At 41.0% G+C, this 18,432-nt stretch overlaps 1 protein-coding gene across 1 annotated transcript in view; it reads left to right on the top strand.

The window, feature by feature from the left end:
- LOC123835732 (cytochrome c oxidase assembly factor 1 homolog) overlaps positions 1-18,432 on the top strand; it is a 103,089-nt gene that overhangs the window by 73,359 nt on the left and 11,298 nt on the right.

The following is an 18,432-nucleotide window of genomic DNA, read 5'->3' as shown; positions in this document are numbered from 1 at the left end:
GTTGAGCATTTTTATCATGAAAAGATGTTGTATTTTGTGAAATGCTTCTTCTACATCTATTGATATGATCATGTGACTTTTATCTTTCATCCATTAATGTGATGTATTATACTTACTGATTTTCATATGCTGAATCCATCCTTGCATCCAGGGATAAATCCTTCTTGGTCATAGTGTATAATCCATTTAACATGTTCTTAAATTCAGTTTGCTAATATTTTGTTGAGAATTACTGCATGTTTATTCATTGGGGTATTGGTCTACAGTTTTCTTGTAGTACCTTTATGTGGCTTTGGAATCATGGTAATACTGGCTTTATAGAATGAGATTTGAAGTGTTCCCTCCTCTTCAGTTTTTTGGAAGAGTTTGAGAAGGGTTGACATTAATTTTTCTTTCTTTCTGGTAGAATTTGCCAGTTAAGCCATCTGGTCCTGGGGTTTTCTGTTTTAGGAGGTTTTTGATTGCTTATTCAATCTCTACTCATAATGGATCTATTCAGATTTTTTTTTTTCTGATTCATTCTTGGTAGATTATGTGCTTCTAGGAAATTTTATTTCTTTTAAAGTATAATTTTTTGGTATATAATTGTTCGTGGAAGTCTTTATGATCATATATATTTCTGTAGTATCAGTTGTAGTATTTCCTCTTGCATTTCTAGTTTTATTTATTTGAGTCTTCTCTTTTTGTTGGTTATTCTGCTAAAGTTTTGTCAATTTTGTTTACCTCGTAGAGAAACCAGCTTGTAGTTTTGTTGTGCCTTTCTATTGTTATATTTGTTTCAATTTCATTTATTTCTGCTCTGATCTTTGTTATTTCTTTCCTTCTGCTAACATGGGCTTTGTTCTTCTTGTAATTCCTTGAGGTATACAGTTAGGTTGTTTATTTGGGAGCTTTTTCTTAATATAGCATTTATTGCTATAAACCTCCCAGTTACAACTGCTTTTGCTGCATTCCATAAATGTAGTATATAACTATGTTTACTTTTTCTTTCTTTATGTTATGTTAATCACCATACATTACATCATTAGTTTTTGATGTAGTGTTCCATGATTCATTGTTATGTTTACTTTTTCATTTGTTTCAAGTTAATTTTTTTTTATTATTATTACCACCCATTTGTTCTGCAGGAGTGTGTTAATTTCCACACATTTGTGAATTTTCCAGGTTTCCTCCTTTTATTGACTTTCAGTTTCATAGCATTATCGTCAGATTGGTACGATTTCAATCTTTTTAAAATATGGTAAGAATTGTTTTGTGACCTAACATATGATCCATTTTTGAGGATGTCCCATGTGCCTATGAAAAGAAGGTATAGGCTGCTGCTGTTGGATGGTATGTTCTGTAAATGTCTGGTAGGTCCATTTGGCCTAAAGTATAGTTTGAGTCCCAAGTTTCCCAATTAATTTACTGTCTGGATCATCTATCCATTGTAAAGTGGGATTATAAAGTCCCCTACTGTTATTGCATTGTTGTCTGCTTCATCTTTCATATCTGTTATATATGTCTTCTGTATTAGGTACTCCAATGTTGAGTGCATATATATATTTACAGTTGTTGTATCCTCTTGATTAAATGACCCCTTTATCATTATGTAATGATTTTTGTTTCTTGTTACAGTTTTGACTTAAAGTTAATTTTGTGTGATAATAAGGTTAGCTATCTGTTCTTTTTTGGTTTCCATTTGTGTTCAAATATCTTTTTCCATCTTTTCACATTGAGACTATGTGTGTCCTTAAGTATTAAGGAGTGTATTGTAGGTAGCATATAGTTGTGTCTTACTTTTATGCATATAGACCCTCTATTCTTTTGATTGGAGAATTTAACCCATTTATATTTAAAGTAATATTTGTAGGTGGTTATTAATAATGCCATCTTACTAATTTTTTTCTGGTTGTTTGTAGTTCCTTTGTTCCTTTCTTTCTCTCTTGTTGTCTTTCTTCTGAATTGATAACTTTCTGTAGTGGTATACTTTGGCTCCCTTTATTAAATCTTTTAGCTATGTAGGTTTTTGCTTGTGGTTTCCATGAGCCTTCCATAACATATCTTTTTTTTTTTTTTAATTCAACTTAGTTAACGTATAGTGTATTATCAGTTTCAGGGGTAGAATTTAGTGATTCATCGGTTGCATATAACACCCAGTGCTCATTACAGCAAGTGCCCTCCTTAATGCCCCTCACCCAATTACCCCATCCCCCCTTCCACCACCCCTCCAGCAACCCTCAGTTTGTTCCCTGTAGTTAAGAGTCTTTTATGGTTTGCCTCCCTCTCTGTTTTTATCTTATTTTATTTTTCTTTGCCTTCCCCTATGTTCATCTGTTTTGTTTCTTAAATTCCACATATGAGTGAAATCATATGGTATTTGTCTTTCTCTGACTGACTTATTTTGCTTAGTGTAATACCCTCTAGTTCCATTCACGTCATTGCAGATGGCAAGGTTCCATTCTTTTTGATGGCTGAGTAATATTCCATGGTATATATACACCACCTCTTCTTTATTCATCTGTTGATGGATATCTGGGCTTCCAGAATATATTTTACAGATATTTATCAGTCTATTTTAAACATTGCAACATAATTTTAATTGCATACAAAAAGCTCTCCCTACATTTTGTGTTTTTGTTTTGATGATTTACATCTTTTCATATTGTGTATCTATTAACAAATTATTATACCTCTAGTTATTTGTAATACTTCTGTCCTTTGTACTGGAGTTAAGTGATTTACAAACCACTGTATTACACTATTGGAGTTTTCTGAGTTTGACTGTAAACTTAACTTTACTGTGTGTTTCATGTTACTACTCAGCATCCTGACTTTTTAGCTTGAAAATCTTGTTCAACATTATTGGTAATGTAGATCTCAGGATGAGTAACTCCCTCAGCTTTTCTTTTGTCTGAGAACATCTTTACCTCTCCTTCTTCTGAAGGAAGCTTTACTGGAAAAAGTATTCTTGGTCGTCATTTTTTTTTTTCTTTCAGCACTTTGGGTATATCATCCTGTTCTCTCTCAAAGTATAAAATTTTGGCTTAGAAAGCCACTAATATCCTGTGGGGTTCCCTTGTAAGTGACAAGCATCTTTTCTCTAGCTGCTCTCAAGATTCTCTCTTCGTGTCCTAATTTTGAACACTGTGTTATAATGTGTCTTTGAGAAGATATCTTTGCATTGAATTGTTTAGAGATCTGTGAGCTTCGTGAACTTAGATGTCCAAATCTCTCTCCATTTTGGAAAGTTTTTAGCCATTATATCTTTAAAAAAACTTTCTGCCCTTTCTTCCTCTCTTCTTTTTCTGGACTTCCATATGCATCATTTATTTATTTCTTTATATGAGAGCACGCGGCAGTGAGTGAGCATTAGCAGGGGTCAGGGAGCAGAGGGAGAGGGAGCAGCAAACTCCCTCCTGAGCAGGGAGCCTGACATGGGGTTTGATCCCAGGACCATGGGGTAATGACCTGAGCCAAAGGCAGATGATTAACAGAGTGAGCCACCCAGGAGCCCCCATATGCATCATTTATTTCTCTTAATGGCGTCCCATACATTCTGCATGCTTTCTTCATTCTTTTTGACTCTTTTCTTTTTATTCCACTGATGGGATAATTTCAAATGATTTATCATTGAGTATACTGATTCTTCTATCTGAGTCTGTTACTGAAGGTATTGAATTTGTCATTTCAGCCACTTCTTAAGCTCCCAAATTTCTGTTTGGTTCTTTTTTATATTTTTCATCTCTCTATTGTTCTCATTTTGTTCTTGTATTGTTTTCCTGATTTTATTAAGTTGTTTATCTGTGTTTTCTTATAGCTGACTATAACAACTTTTAAAAAGGTTTTGTAAGGCAATTTCTTTCTTTCTTTCTTTCTTTCTTTCTTTCTTTCTTTCTTTCTTTCTTTCTTTCTTTCTTTCTTTCTTTCTTCTTTTCTTTCTTTCTTTCAAAGAGAGACAGCAAGAGAGAGAGATGGAACGCAAGCAGGGGGAGTGGGAGAGGGAGAAGCAGACTCCTGGCTGAGCAGGGAGCCCAATGCAGGGCTCGATCCCAGGACCCTGGGATCATGACCTGAGCCGAAGGCAGATGCTTAACGACTGAGCCACCCAGGTGCCCCTGTAAGGCAATTTCTTTATCTTCATTTTGAGGAGCTCAGTTACTGGAAGTTTATTGTGATCTTTTTGTGGTGTCATGTCTCCTTATTTCTTTGTTTTGTTTTGTTTTTTAATAGTTTTAATTTAAATTCCAGTTAGTTAGCATACAGTGTAATATTAGTTTCAGGTGTCCAATTTAGTGATTCAACACTTCCATACAACACCTGGTGCTCATCACAAGTATACTTCTTAATTCCTATCACTTATTTAAACCAACCTCCCCCCCCACCTTCCCTCTGGTAACCATCAGTTTGTTCTCTGTAGTTAAGAATCTGTTTCTTGGGGCACCAGGGTGGCTCAGTTGGTTAAGTGTCTGCCTTTGGCTTAGTTCATGATCTTAGGGTCCTGGGATTGAGCCCACGTCAGGCTCTCCGCTCAGCAGCGAGTCTGCTTCTCCCTCTCCCTCTGTAATTTCTCTTGCTTTCGTTCTCTCTGAAAAAAAAACATCTTAAAAAAAAAAAAGGAATCTGTTTCTTGGTTTGCCTCTCTCTTTTTTCCCTCAGTGATTGTTGTTTTGTTTCTTAAATTCCACATGAGTGAAATCATATGGTATTTGTCTTTCTCTGACTTAGCATAATACTCTCTATCCATCCATGGCACTGCTAATGGCAAGATTTCATTCTTTTTTTATGGATGAAAATATTCCATTATATACATATACCACATTTCTTTTTTTTTTAAATCTTTTTTTTTTTTTAAAGATTTATTTATTCACTTGAGAGAGCGAGAATGAGAGAGAGTACATGAGAGGGGGGAGGGTCAGAGGGAGAAGCAGGCTCCTTGCCGAGCAGGGAGCCCGATGTGGGACTCGATCCCGGGACTCCAGGATCACGACCTGAGCCAAAGGCAGTCGCTTAACCAACTGAGCCACTCAGGCGCCCCTATACCACATTTCTTTATCCATTCATGAGTCAGTGGGCATTTGGGCTCTTTCCATAATTTGGCTATTGTTGGTAATGCTGCTGTAAACATCAGTGTGCATGTATCCCTTCGAATGAGTGTTTTTGTATACTTTGGGCAAATACCCAGTGGTGCAATTGCAGGGTCATAGAGTAGCTCTATTTTTAACTTCTTGAGGAACTTCCATGCTGTTCTCCAGAGTGGCTGCACCAGTTTGCATTCCCACCAACCGTGTAGGAGGGTTCCCCTTTCTCTGCATCCCCGCCAACATCTGTTGTTTCCTGACTTGTTAATTTTAGCCATCCTGACAGGTGTGAGGTGATATCTCAGTGTAGTTTTGATTTGTATTTCCCTGATGATGGCTGATACTGAGCATCTTTTCATGTGTCTGTTGGTCATCTGGATGTTTTCTTTCGAAAAATGTCTGTTTGTATCCTTTGCCCATTTTTCACTAATTTCCTTGTTTCTTTGTGATCGCTGTAGTTATCTGTGTATTTTAAAGAAGCAGTCACTTCTTCCACATTTTGTGGACTGACTTTGGAAGGGAAGACCTTCACCTGGAGGTGGGGCACATCGGAGTGTGCTGTGAACCTGGGTCTAGTGGTGCCGGGTGTGTGGCCACTCTGGGCCGGGGGATATGTGGTGACTTGTCAGCTCAAGCAGCAGGTTTCCACTACATCAACAACTGATACCCTTGGTTAGAGGTCGATGGGGTCCGCAGTTTCTACAGGGGCTGTTGAGGTCCTCAGCGGCACCTCTAGGTACAGCCTGTAGGTCCCAGGGCAGGCAGTGTTGGGGCCTGGAGTTGGCTGGCCGTGGGGGGTGGCTGCAGGGCCTGTGTGGGCAGGGTCAGTGGCAGATAACATGTGCAGTGACAAGGCCAGGGGTTCAGCAGCAGGGTTCTAGAGAACTGGCTGTCAGTATTTCTTTGTGAGTCTGCAGGGGTAGCCGCTTTGGGTGCCAGTATCAGGTCAAGGCCAGCAGCTATCGGGGTCTTTCTTAAGTATGCATGATGGTGCAGGCTGACGACAGGAGTCACAGGGCCTGCTCTGGGGGCCAGAGTAGCTTCAGGGACCTGGACCGTCACTGTACACTTGTGTGGCTTCTGGGGCTCCACACACATGATGTTGGAGGCCTTTGATAGGTTGGGGCCAGCAGCTCGCAGGTGCACAGCTGGGGGTCGAGCTGTGTGTATGTCGAGCCGTGCAGGCCAGTGACTGGAGTCAGAGCCGTATCTGGGCACACAGGCAGCCGTGGGGTCCTTAGCTGCCGGCTCGCACGTGTGTGGCTGCAAGGTCGGCCCCAGGTGCGCGCACAGCGGTGAAGGTCTGCTGCAGGGGCCTAGGCTGCCGGTTGCTTGTGTAGTGGCCAGAGCTAGCTGCCAGGGCAGATCCCGGTCTCCAGCGGGAAGGTGGGCGAGGAAGCAAGAAGGACTGCAGGCGGTTGTCTGTGAATGTGAAAACCTGTGGATGAAAGTCTCCATGGCAGGATCTGGAGGGAACCCGTTGTAGCTGTGGCGGCTGTTGGTTTTCTCAGTGGTGAAAGCTTGCTGATGTACTCTCTGGACAAGTCTGCTGGCATTGTCCGAGATGAGGTCCTCATGATGCGAGCTGATGGGGTCCGTAGTACCCACAGGCCTGTTGTCCTCAGAGGTAAGGGCTGCTGGGGCCCTCTGCAGAGCAGGCCACTGGGCACTGTCGCTTCTGCTGCATGGCTGCTCTTGGTAGGTCTGCCCTTTTCCTTGTTCTAGCTCCCTCCGTTCGCGTCAGCTTTGCTGGTCTCTGGGCAGAGTGACACTGGAACAGGTCCTCTGAAAGGCTGGGGAAGCTAGTGTTCACCTCGCTTTCCTTTTCCTTGCAAAGAGAACTCTGTCCCGTGGGAAAGTTCCTCTTGGCACTGAGCAGTGCTGGCCTGGAGGACGGGATGATGTGAGCAAAATGAAACTTTCTTCTTCGCATTTTTGTGCAGTTATTCTCAGGCTTTTTCGTCCACTCTGTTGCTGAAGCCTTTTAAGTTAACTCCTGAGCTCTCGTACAGCTATTTTTGTTCATGGAGAGCTGTCTAATTGTTCCGTGTTGGGGAAGGAGACTGGGGTCTCTTACTCTGCCATCTTAGTGATGTCACTGTGTTATATTTTTACCACAATTTTAAAATTAAAAAAAAAAAAAAAACAATTTTGGAGAAGAAAAACATTTTATGTACAGAGAATTATTCAATGTGCAACATCCGGAATTCAGACTTCTCTTGCTCAATATTGTGTTTCTAAGGTTTATTCTCACTTGTTCATTTTCATTGCTGTATCGTGTGTCATTATGTGAATATATGAGGTTGTTTTGTTGTTGTCCATTCTGCTGTTGATGGACATTTTTGTTTGGAGGCTATTATAAATAACGTGGCTATGAATTTTTGTATGTGCTTTCTGGTGTATGCATGTATGTTTTTCTATGATACATGTATCTCGGAGTAGGATTGCTGAGTTACTGGATATGTAAATGCGTACTTCACTAGATACTGCCAGACAGTTTTCCATGGTGCTTTTACTAACTTACATTCCACCAGCAGTATACAAAAGTTCTAGTTGCTTTAAGAGGATGTATGTAAAGCTCCTAAACGTTTAATAAATACATAGTAGCTTTTTTTGTTTTGTTTTTATGAGGATGATTCCCAAGTAGCTTACTTAGGGCCTGGGGTGGTTCCATCCACCACTACAGGGAATGCAGGAAGGAGAGCTGGCATAGAGTAGAGAAGGATGGGGGAAGGAGCAGACTTGGGCACATGTGTATGTAATAGAGAGTTTAAAGCATTAAACTGAAGTTGGTTATGCCGTTAGGGATGCCTCACCTAGATACAGAGATTCGGGAATCATCTTAGTTGATCCAGATTCAAGCCTTTGAGTATGATCTTAGGTGAAATTTAGAGTGGGGACAGAGTGGGGGCGGAAGAGAGTATATGGAGTGTTTTAGTTTACTAGGGCTGTCATAACAAAATGCAACAGACTGGGTGGCTTGAACAAAATATATTCCCTCACATTTCTTTTTTTTTTAAAGATTTTTTTTTTTTTAATTTATTTATTTGACACAGAGATAGCACAAGTAGGCAGAGCGGCAGGCAGAGGGAAAGGGAGAAGCAGGCTCTCCGCTGAGCAGGGAGCCCGATGCGGGGCTCGATCCCAGGACCCTGGGATCATGACCTGAGCTGAAGGCAGCCGCTTAGCCGACTGAGCCACTCAGGCACCCCTATTCCCTCACATTTCTGGAGGGTAGATATCCAAGATCAAGGTATCATCAGGTTTGGTTTCTTTTGAGCCCTCTTGTCTGCTTCCAGATGGGACACCTCTGTTTGTCTTTGCATGGTCTTTCCCCTGTTTTTCTGCATGTCTCTGTCCAAATTTCCTCTTATAAGGGAGTCATTATCAGATTAGAGCCTCCCATAAAGACCTCTTTGTAACATTATTACCTCTTTAAAGACCTTATCCTCAAACATGATTATATTCTGAGGTATTGGGCATTAAGGCTTCAACATATGAGAGGCAGGCCAGACTATAACGTCCCCTAATTGAAGTCTCTAGCAGGATCTCATTACACTTGGAATCAAATCCACTCTCTAGGATACCCTAAAAAGATCTACATGAGGAAGACCCTGCCCACTGGCCGGCCCTCAGCATACTAGCCTGCTTTCCGCTTCCTGAACCTACCAAGTTGGTGGCTGCCTTAGGGCCTTAGCCTGCTTCACTTGCCCCTCCTCTGGTTTTCACATTACTCCTTCACTCTCAACTCAAATGTTGCCTTGGCAGAGAGGCCTTCCCTCACGCCACAGCTAAAATTGCTCTTTCTTCCTTTTATATTCTAGCATGTGTTAACCTTAAAAAGAAAACTGCCAGTTATTTTCACCAGCAAAAGATGTTTTTTTCGGGGGAATAGCAAAGAATTGCCATATGCGTCCAGGTAAACTGTGTCAAAACCATAGGGAAGCCCTGAGAACAGAGGAGAAGTACAGTCTTTCATAGAAAGCAATGGCAAATGGGAACTTGGGAGGGCTGTGATAAACACGGAGTTGGGAGTACGATGGCTCCTCCTTGGCTGGGCTGTGGTGGGCGGGATCCGGTGGTCGTGTGGGAGGAAAACCTTTCTTCTTTCCCGCTGGGAGGGTAAAGTGTATCCACCTGCAAGGTCCGTCTCTTCCTCTTGAATTTGCATTTGAGGAAGAGTGATGGGGCAGAAGAGCTACCCCTGCCGAACCTCCTGACCCCATTTTAGTGAGGTTTCCCTTTATTGATTTTCACACGTCACAGACGTTTGTTTGTTTGTTTAGGTAGGTAGGTAGGTTAGTTTTGTAAGCCACTGCCAAACTGTTTTCAAAGGGGATGTACCATTTTGCATATTCTCACCATCAGTGGTTGCTCCACATCCAACATTTGGTGGTGGTAGTGTTTTGGAATTTTGTGGTTGTAGTTAGTAGTGAGTATAGGTGTATGATGGTATCTGATTGTTTTAATTGTAGTTCCCTGATGACAGATGACATTGACTGTCTTTGCGCATGCTTATATGCCATCTCTACATATTCTTTTAAGAGATAATTTGTTCAGATTTTTTCCCCAGCTTTTAATTAGGTTTATTTTCCTATTTTTAGGAGTTCTTTGTGTATTTTGGGTAATAGTTCTTTATCATAAAATATGTGTTTTGCAAATATTTTTCTCCCAGTCTGTGGCTTGTCCTCTCATTCTCTTGACACTCTATTTTTTCCTATGTATTTATCGCTAACTAAATTAATCTTATTATTGTTTATCTCCTCCCACTACAGTGTAAGGTCCACAAACCACCTGTCTTTGTTGTTCTCTGCTGTATTTCCAGCGGCATAGCCTGGTGCCTGGTATTTTGAGTGCAGTTGGCAAATATATGTTGGTTGAATGATTGGACAACAACTTAACCTTTTCAGTTTGTTGTATTCTTTTTTTTTTTTAAGATTTTATTTATTTATTTGAGAGAGAGAGAATGAGCGGGGGGGAGGAGCAGAGGAAGAGGGAGAAGCAGACTTCCTGCAGAGCAGGGACCCCCCCAATGTAGGACTTGATCCCAGGACCCCGAGATCAAGACCTGAGCTGAAGGCAGACGCTTAACCAACTGAGCCACCCAGGCTCCCCCAGTTTGTTTTATTCTTATTGAAAATGGCATTCAGCTGTTATTAAGTTCTTTCATCTTCTTAATTTGAAACCCAGTTCAAATTTTACCTAAATCTTAATCTTCAAAATTAAGGATAATAGCCACTTGCAGTAGTATAAGGTGAATTTCCACTGTGGTTCATATGAATTGGTTTAAGATACCTAATTGCTGATCTATGCTTGTTTTGTCCTCCCAAGAGTTGGACAGATTTATTCTCCAGGAGGTAGTCACAGGACTGGACAGTGGAAACAGGAAAAAATTTATGTCAGTCTCATGAAGCCTTATGAAATGAATGCTACCTGCTAGACACTGAGAAGTCTCAGTATGTTCAAATATGTATTCACAGATAGGTGTGCACATGTGCATACACACTGAAACTTGCAAGGTAAAAAATTACTCAAAATCTTGGTTCTTGTTTTTTTTTTTTTGTTCATTGGATTTGTTACGGATGGAAAATGACATTTTGGTTTCATACTTTTTAATTTTTTTCTTTTATTTTTAGTAGTTTTGGGCTTTATATATTTTAGTGTTACGTTATTTGCTACTACTGATCATAGCTGTTATATTTTTGTCTGTCTTTGACTCAGTTTAAGGCTTTTTGCCTTGAATCTACTCTTTGAATATTTCCACTCTGCTTTGTTTTTGTTTGAATATGCCAAGTCTTCTATTTTTAAGCCTTTCATTGCTTTTTCAATTGTTCTTAAAAATATCGTATATTTTACAGAGTTTTTAAAATCCTTTCAGAAAAGCTTTTAAAGGATGTTTTGGTTTTCTATTCCTGCATAACAAAGCATCTCAAAACTGGTGTCTTCAAACTGGAACCATTTATTATCTGTCGTGATTCATGGATGGTCCTTCTGCTCCGTGGGTGTTCTGCTGGTACTGCAGTCATCTGGCGGCTCACCTAGACTAGCATATCTGTGGTTGCTCATTCACATGGCTAGTGTGTTGGTAGGGACAGCTGGGCTCAAATGGGATGTTGGGACAATGGGGCATCGATGTCTGTCTGTCTATCTCCACCTAGTCTCAGACCTCTCCTTCACCAAGTGGTCACTTCACATGGTCTTTTTATGAGGTCTCTCCAGCAGGGTAACCATACTTCTTACATGGCAGCTTAGGGCTCCCAAGAGTGCTGAACTGGAAGCTGCCGGGCCTCTTTCAAGCTGAGGCATGGAACTGCCACAGCATGAATTCTGCCTCATTCTCTTGGGAGAAGTGATTTATAGGGCCAGCCCAGATTCAAGTGACAGGTCTGTGAAGATGAAGAGGTGTGGTTTACTGAGGGCCATCTTTGGAGCCTAGCTACCGCACTATGAGAGTCTAAATCCTTCACGTTTATTATGTTAGTTCATAGGATATTGTTCCTATGGCAAAAGCTTGTTTGCATTTACTTCCTTTAGTGAATTTGATTCATGCTTTTAATTCTATTAATTTCTCTGTCAACATCAAGACAAAAAGCAGTATTTTTACCTCAGTTATGATGAATGAGTCCCTCCACTTGGTTTTACACACATTTTATGTTTAGGCCATATTATAAATTTAAATATTTTATATATTCTTTTTAAAAAGTACTAGATGTTTCCATTCATTTGGTAATGTATAAATAGTAGTAATTTCGGTCTAACTAGTTTAATTGACCTCCGTGCATGCTGTCAGTCCAAATATGTCATTATTTCTAGGGAATTTGGGCTTATTTTTTGATAAGGTGTAGTGTATCTTCAAATAATGTTTCAGGAACGCTATGAAGCTTATATAATATAATGATATATAATCTCCAAACTTACAGTTCCTCCTGTGTTCACACGGTTTGGCTGTTCTTGGATTTCTTGGGGCACAGTCTTTGTTTCTCAGGAAATCATTGTTATTATTCCATTGTCTTTGGGAATTCATTGTTCTTTATATGTTTACCTTCTTGGGGCCCTGATTTCTATTTGTTTTTCTTTCTTGTAATATAAATTTTTTGCCAGTAAATGTTAGTGAATGGAATTGGAACATGAAGCATTTTTGTCTTTTTTCAACTCTGTCAAGTCATGACTGTAACTTCCTCATTATGAATTCAGCTTTTCTGCTGTGTTAATTCTGCTCTTTTTCTCCTGAGCTAAATGGCAGTTCTGCCATTGTATTTTCAGGTTTCCTTGAAATCTCTCTGTATCTAAATTTCTTCCATTTCTTTCTCAGCATAATGTCTCCTTATTCCCATTGCTCTTGGTTTCCATAGGCAATAAGTTACTCCTATAAACAATGAAATGTCCAAATCGTTTTTCTCTACATGATTTTACCTCTTGGAGTCAATTGTTGCCAGTGCCCGTCTTGCCTCTAATTATTGCAGGGTTTACTTACTAGGATAGGAGTCTCCAAATGGTTATAGAAAAAGAGCTTCTGGATGGGGAAGGGAGAGTGGCTGTTCAGGACTCACCCAGTGTGGGCTGGCCAGCCTATTTCCTGAATGCTGCCAACCCAGAAACTTTGGAGTATAAGTAGAGAGAGGTGAGGAGCTGAACCCTCTTCCCACGTATTTCCTGGGAGCTCTGGTTCTTCCCCTTCAGAGGCCATGGGTGTGTTTCTCGGTCTACATTCACACTGTGGTTAGTAGAAATTTCTCCCAGACTCTAGCAAATTGTTCCTATTCAAAAGCAGGTTCTACCTTCTGTCATTTCTTTTATGTTTCTTTATAGATGTTTTAAATGGGATTTGTAAATTCATGTCAGGAGGTGGTAGCCTGGTGCTCTCTTAAACTAGTTGTTGTCTTTTTTATCTTACATTATTTTAATATTTTAAAAATGTTAATTATTTTTGTTGGCACTGGGGCCCTTTCTCCAGGTAGTCATGGTCTCCCTCTGGTCACTAACAGATACTTTAGATAGAAAGACTATCGGACAGCCTTTTATTAACATTCTTAACTCAGCTTAAACAAAGGGGTGGGGAAGTCCCTCATGCCAGGCTGCTTGTCTCTTGATCGGCCTGTTACAAATAAAAGGTTATGGAAACACTATGGAGGTTCCTCAAGAAGTTAAAAATAGAGCTACCCTACGACCCAGCAATTGCACCACTAGGTATTTACCCCAAAGATAGAGATGTAGTGAAAAGAAGGGGCACCTGCACCCCAATGTTTCTAGCAGCAATGTCCACAATAGCCGAACTGTGGAAGGAGCCCAGATGTCCACTGACAGAGGAATGGATAAAAAAGATGTAGTATATATATATATATATATATATATATACACACAGTGGAATATTAGCCATTGGAAAGGATGAAATCTTACCATTTCTATCGACATGGATGGAACTGGAGCTGAGCGAAGTAAGTCAGAGAAAGACAATTACCATATGGTTTCACTCATATGTGGAATATAAGAAATAGCACAGAGGATCATAGGGGAAGGGAGGGAAAACTGAATGGGAAGAAATCAGAGAGGGAGACAAACCATGAGAGACTCTTAACTCTGGGAAACAAACTGAGGGTTGCTGGAGGGGAGGTGGGTAGGGGGGACGGGCCAACTGGGTGATGGGCATTTAGGAGGGCATGTAATGTGTTGAGTACTGAGTGTTAACATGCAACTGGTGAATCACCTAACTCTGCATCTGAAACTAATGATGTACGTTATGTTGTACAATTGGATTTAAATTAAAAAATAAATAAAAGGTTATGGGAAGATTTTCTGTTAGAAGCATTCAGTTATTCTAAGACTTGAAAGCCAAAACTAGGTTAAAAATCTGGCAGTAACATTTTTATGCTTAATTTTTTAAATGCTCAACTTCATTTTCATTGGTGGAGGTGGGTGCTTAAACAACAGAAATTTTTTTCGCACAGTACTAGAGGCTAGAAGTGTAAGATCAAGGTGTTGGCAGGTTTGGTTTCTTCTGAGGCTTCTTTGCTTGCTTTGTAGGTAGCCCTCTTACTGCCTCTTCACATGGTATTTTTCCTGTGCACGCATCCCTGGTGTCTCTTTCTCTTTTTATAAGGACACCAGCCACATTGGATTAGAGCTCCAGCCTGGTGGCCTCATGTCAACATCATCACCTCTTTGTTGTTGTTGTTATTGAGGTATAATTGACAAATAAAATCGTAAGATACTTAAAGTGTACATTCCCCCATCAAGTTAATTAATAAATGCATCGCCTCACATATTTATCTTTTTTTTTTTTTGGTGAGAACATTTAAGTTCTTTTAATTTTTTCTTAATCTCATATATTTACTCCCATGTTTTTATCTTTTTGTTCTTTGGTATTAGCCTTTTTGTCTCCCTTATCTCAAGTGTAATACATTCCTTTTTTTAAAGTTTACTGCCTTTTATTTCTTAATTTTGCTATTCATACTTTTTTCTTAAAATCATATTTTTTTCTTATTTTTGTCTTTTTGATTTTGTTATCCTTTCATTCTAATTTAAATTCCTATTGACTTAATTTTTTCATCTCTCTTTTCTTAGGCATTGATTCTGTCCCTTCTCTTCCCGTACCCCTCATGGTTTGATTTTATAAGGGCTGGAAGGATATGTAATCCTCAGGAGGTGGTACCAATGGACAATGTCATTCAACAAACAGGGAAGATCTGTCTCTCCTCCTCCTCCTGTAGTCTCTAAATAGATTTTATATGTCTTTGTTTTGTCTTGAGCCCTAAAATTACAACTTGGGGATATATTGATTAAACCATTTCCCAGTATAGTGATGCTTTGCTTGCTTCCTATAAGACGGCACATGTGAACTTTTGGATTGGCTTTTGGACAGCACATACCACCTATGTGGGAAGCTGATTGTTCTGCAACCTATGGTCTGAAACATGGATTTTGTTACTTAGTGGAAAAAAGACGTGGCCTCTGGGATCAGACAGATGCATGTAATAGCTCTGCTGTGGAACAGATGAGCTGTTTCAGAACCTTTCTTGAGGCTTTTTTCCTAGCTCAAAAAAGGCAAAAATACCTACCCTACATAGATACTATATTAGTAGTGCATATAAAATACTCTTCATTGTGCCTGGTATTAGTAGTCACTCAGATGTGGGACAAGCCAGGCCAGCCATATGTCATCCAGAGGAAAATAAGTGAGTGTGTAGATTATTTCTGGAGTGGGTCTCCCCTAGCAAAGCCCAGAGTTAGAGAGAACCGTGGGATGTTGAGTCTTGCTGGGAAGGTCGCATGGCTCTGGGTTCATGTCTAGGCTTCTGGCCTTTCTCCACTTCGGCTGCCTGTAATGCCCACATACTAAGGTAAGCATGGTTTTAACAATTTGGGGATGGTGGTGTAGAGGAAAGAATCCCTTTACTACAGAGATGCAGCTTGTAAGACAACCTGATTTTCAGGAATATACAGTGTGAGAAAAATGCCTGTTAAAAATCAAGGATTTTTATCTGTGGTTTGGTCCATCTTCCTCAGCTGGGTTTTGGGATTATTGTCTCACTGTGAGGGCCTCCTGAGCTGAACTTTTATTAAGCTCAGGGATTTTATCTCACGGACTGGCAAATCTCTGCTTGAGGTTCCCACCACCTGACCTGGCCCCCTGGGGACATCTGCCTCTTGTCCAGTGCCAGAATCCTTGGGAAGAGGAGTCCATTCCATTTACTGCCACAGGTTCTGAATCTCTCAAGATGTGATGGGGGTAGGTGGTGTGTGTGGCACGGAGAGAAGAGCTGTTTCTAGTCTCTGACTTCCCAGGACTCCCTGTAGGATCACCGGACCACTGACTTTCTGTGCTTTGTTCCTGTAGACCACTGGTTCCTAAGCTTGGTTGCATACTAGGATCACCTGGGCCTGGATCCCACCCCCATGGATTCTATTTTAATTCATCTGGGGAGTGGCCTGGACATCTGTTTTTTGTTTTTTGGGTTTTTTGTTTTTTTTTTTAAAGCTCTTCAGATGAATCTGATGTGCAGCCCAGCTTGATTTGTACCACCAGACTGCTTTCATGCTTCCCTGGTTAGATCCTGCCTATGGCTTGAACCCCTTGGTTGCTTCATTTATCCCCCTCATGATATTTCCTGCAGACCTTCATCGGGTTGGGGGCTCAGAGGGAGGCAGACAGGAGGGCCCTCCAGTCCCGTGCTGGCTGGAGCAGCTCTGTCAGCATCTGTTTCACAGATTGCCCTTTGATTCTAGAAAGGCGTTCTAGAAAGTTTGTAAGCCACTGGGGCCCAAGTCACCCTTTGTGTGTCAGAGCAGAGCTACTAGGACTGCTTTCTGGAGAGAGCTTTGCCTGTACTTTGTTCTACCTTCTTGTGGCTAACCAACTTAATTTTCAAAATGCGTCACAATCCTTGCCTCTTAGTTAACTGTAAAGCAAAAAATCTTCCCTCCTCTTAGTTAACTGTAAAGCAAAAAATCTTCCCTTAATCAACTGTGCATTAGTAACTGCATTTGAGTTTCTTGCAGATTTTCACATCAAATTTAAAAATTTCCAGTTCTCAAAAGCTTAGTTCTAGAATGAACAATCCTGGAGGTAGCCTATCATCTATCTCTAGTTCTCTGCCGTGCCTTTTTGCATTTTTGTGTGTGAGGTTGGGGGTTGCTGAACACTTTCTTCAAGACAGTTGATGCGGCAGGTGAATCAGGTGAAGCTGATTAAAAGGAGCAGGGGCTGAGTCTCCATTCTTCCCAACCCCGCCCCCCCCAGCCCCAATCCCAAATCCCTCACCTCACTTTCACACACAGAAACCAGGTCAGTCATGACTGCCTCATTTCTCCTTTGAGTCAAGGTAGCCCATCAGAGCTTCCCATTTAGGCCTCGCTGTTGTGGCCACTTGCTTATGTTTTTTCTTGGACTGTGGTTGTGGCTTTTATTATGGGATGTTACTTAAAAAAAAAAAAAAAAAGGTAGTTCTTTGGAAGTTGTGAACTGTAAAAAAAAAAAGATCCAGGGATGTTGTTTGCAACACTAGCCACTTCAGAGACTCCATTGCTGAGCATGTATGGGAGAGATCTTTCTCAGCCTGGTGTATTAGGAAGTGTATTCCTCCTCAGCTGCTGATTCCTGTTACGCCATGGGCACTCCAGTCCTTGTAATGGCTCAGACTTCCCTTCCTGCCAAGCAGATAGGAAGCTCTGTGTCAAATCTTTGGCTGCCTTGAAGAAATGTCTAGTGCATGAGAGAATGTATTTTTGTGCACTAACTTTACCTCAACTCTGTTTCTTTTCTTAAAATTATTATCTATTTGGCTTTGTTTCTTCAGTTTTTTTCTTTTCTTCTAAAATACGCATCCTTGTTAGCCCTATCATCCTTTTGAGAATGAGCTCATGTACCAATTAGTAAATAAATATTTTAAGAAACTGCCTTTTTGATATACTCTTCCAACCTCAGTGTTAGCTCTTGACTTTGCTCTCTGTCCTAGGTCTTCTGACTGGTCCTGCTGCCTTGGTCCGCCTCCTGTCTGCAGCCCCTCATCTGCGGGGTAGAGCCCAGCAGCTCAGGGTGGATGGGCTCTATTAGCAGGAACTGCCTCCATTTCCCGACCAATGTCCTGTGGCTCAAGCCCCTCCCACTCCCCTGTACTTCTGTATTTCCGTTTTGTTTTGTTTTTTGTGTGTGTGTGTGTGTGTGTTTGTTTTTTTTGTTGTTGCTGGGCCTTTGCTCTCCGTTTCCACTGATCTGAAGCCCGTCTTCCTGCGTTCTCTGCTGAGTCGGTTTCCTCTGTGAACCCTTTGCTGATCCCCTCTAGGCAGAGGCCACCGCTTCCTGGATGTCATTTCCTCCCCTGGTGCACATGTCTGGTTGACTAACCAGGCTGTGGCTCGCCTGGAGGCTCCTTTGTGCAAATTAGAAAAAGGCACCCGCCCCTTCCTCAAGTCACTTTCTAGAACTTCCAACTGTTGGAAAACTGCCTTTTTAATAAATGGGAGTCTAAGATGTTTGACCTGGAAATGGCAGCCTGCGAGGATTGTGCTGCGCTGAACTGCACAGTTGAACTTGATGGCCCTTTTGTGAATCATCCAGATTCCCCTCAGCACTGTTTGACCAGAGCAGGCCCTCTGCAACCATTTGCTAAAGAAAAGAAAGAGTGAAAATACAAGTACATGCCATGTTCTTATCGTGAAAGATAGCAGGAAAGGCCCTGAACATTATGAATATATTCAGAGACATATTTATTTTTTACATTTCAGTGTTTCTGAAATCAGCAGGTATCTTAAAGTCAGTGTATCATGGTGGTTCAGAGCACAGATCCTGGGCCAGACTGCCTGGGTCTGAATCCCAGTTCTACCACATAGACAATATGCTGTGACTTTGGGCACTCTACGTCACCTCTCTGTGCGT

The sequence above is a fragment of the Mirounga angustirostris genome, unplaced genomic scaffold (genome assembly GCF_029215605.1).
Source record: "Mirounga angustirostris isolate CCGP_5_RB_7025 unplaced genomic scaffold, mMirAng1.0.hap1 SCAF_12, whole genome shotgun sequence".
Taxonomy (NCBI): domain Eukaryota; kingdom Metazoa; phylum Chordata; class Mammalia; order Carnivora; family Phocidae; genus Mirounga; species Mirounga angustirostris.
The sequence above is the reverse complement of the archived record's forward strand: the minus strand, read 5'-3'. Positions and strand labels throughout refer to the sequence as shown.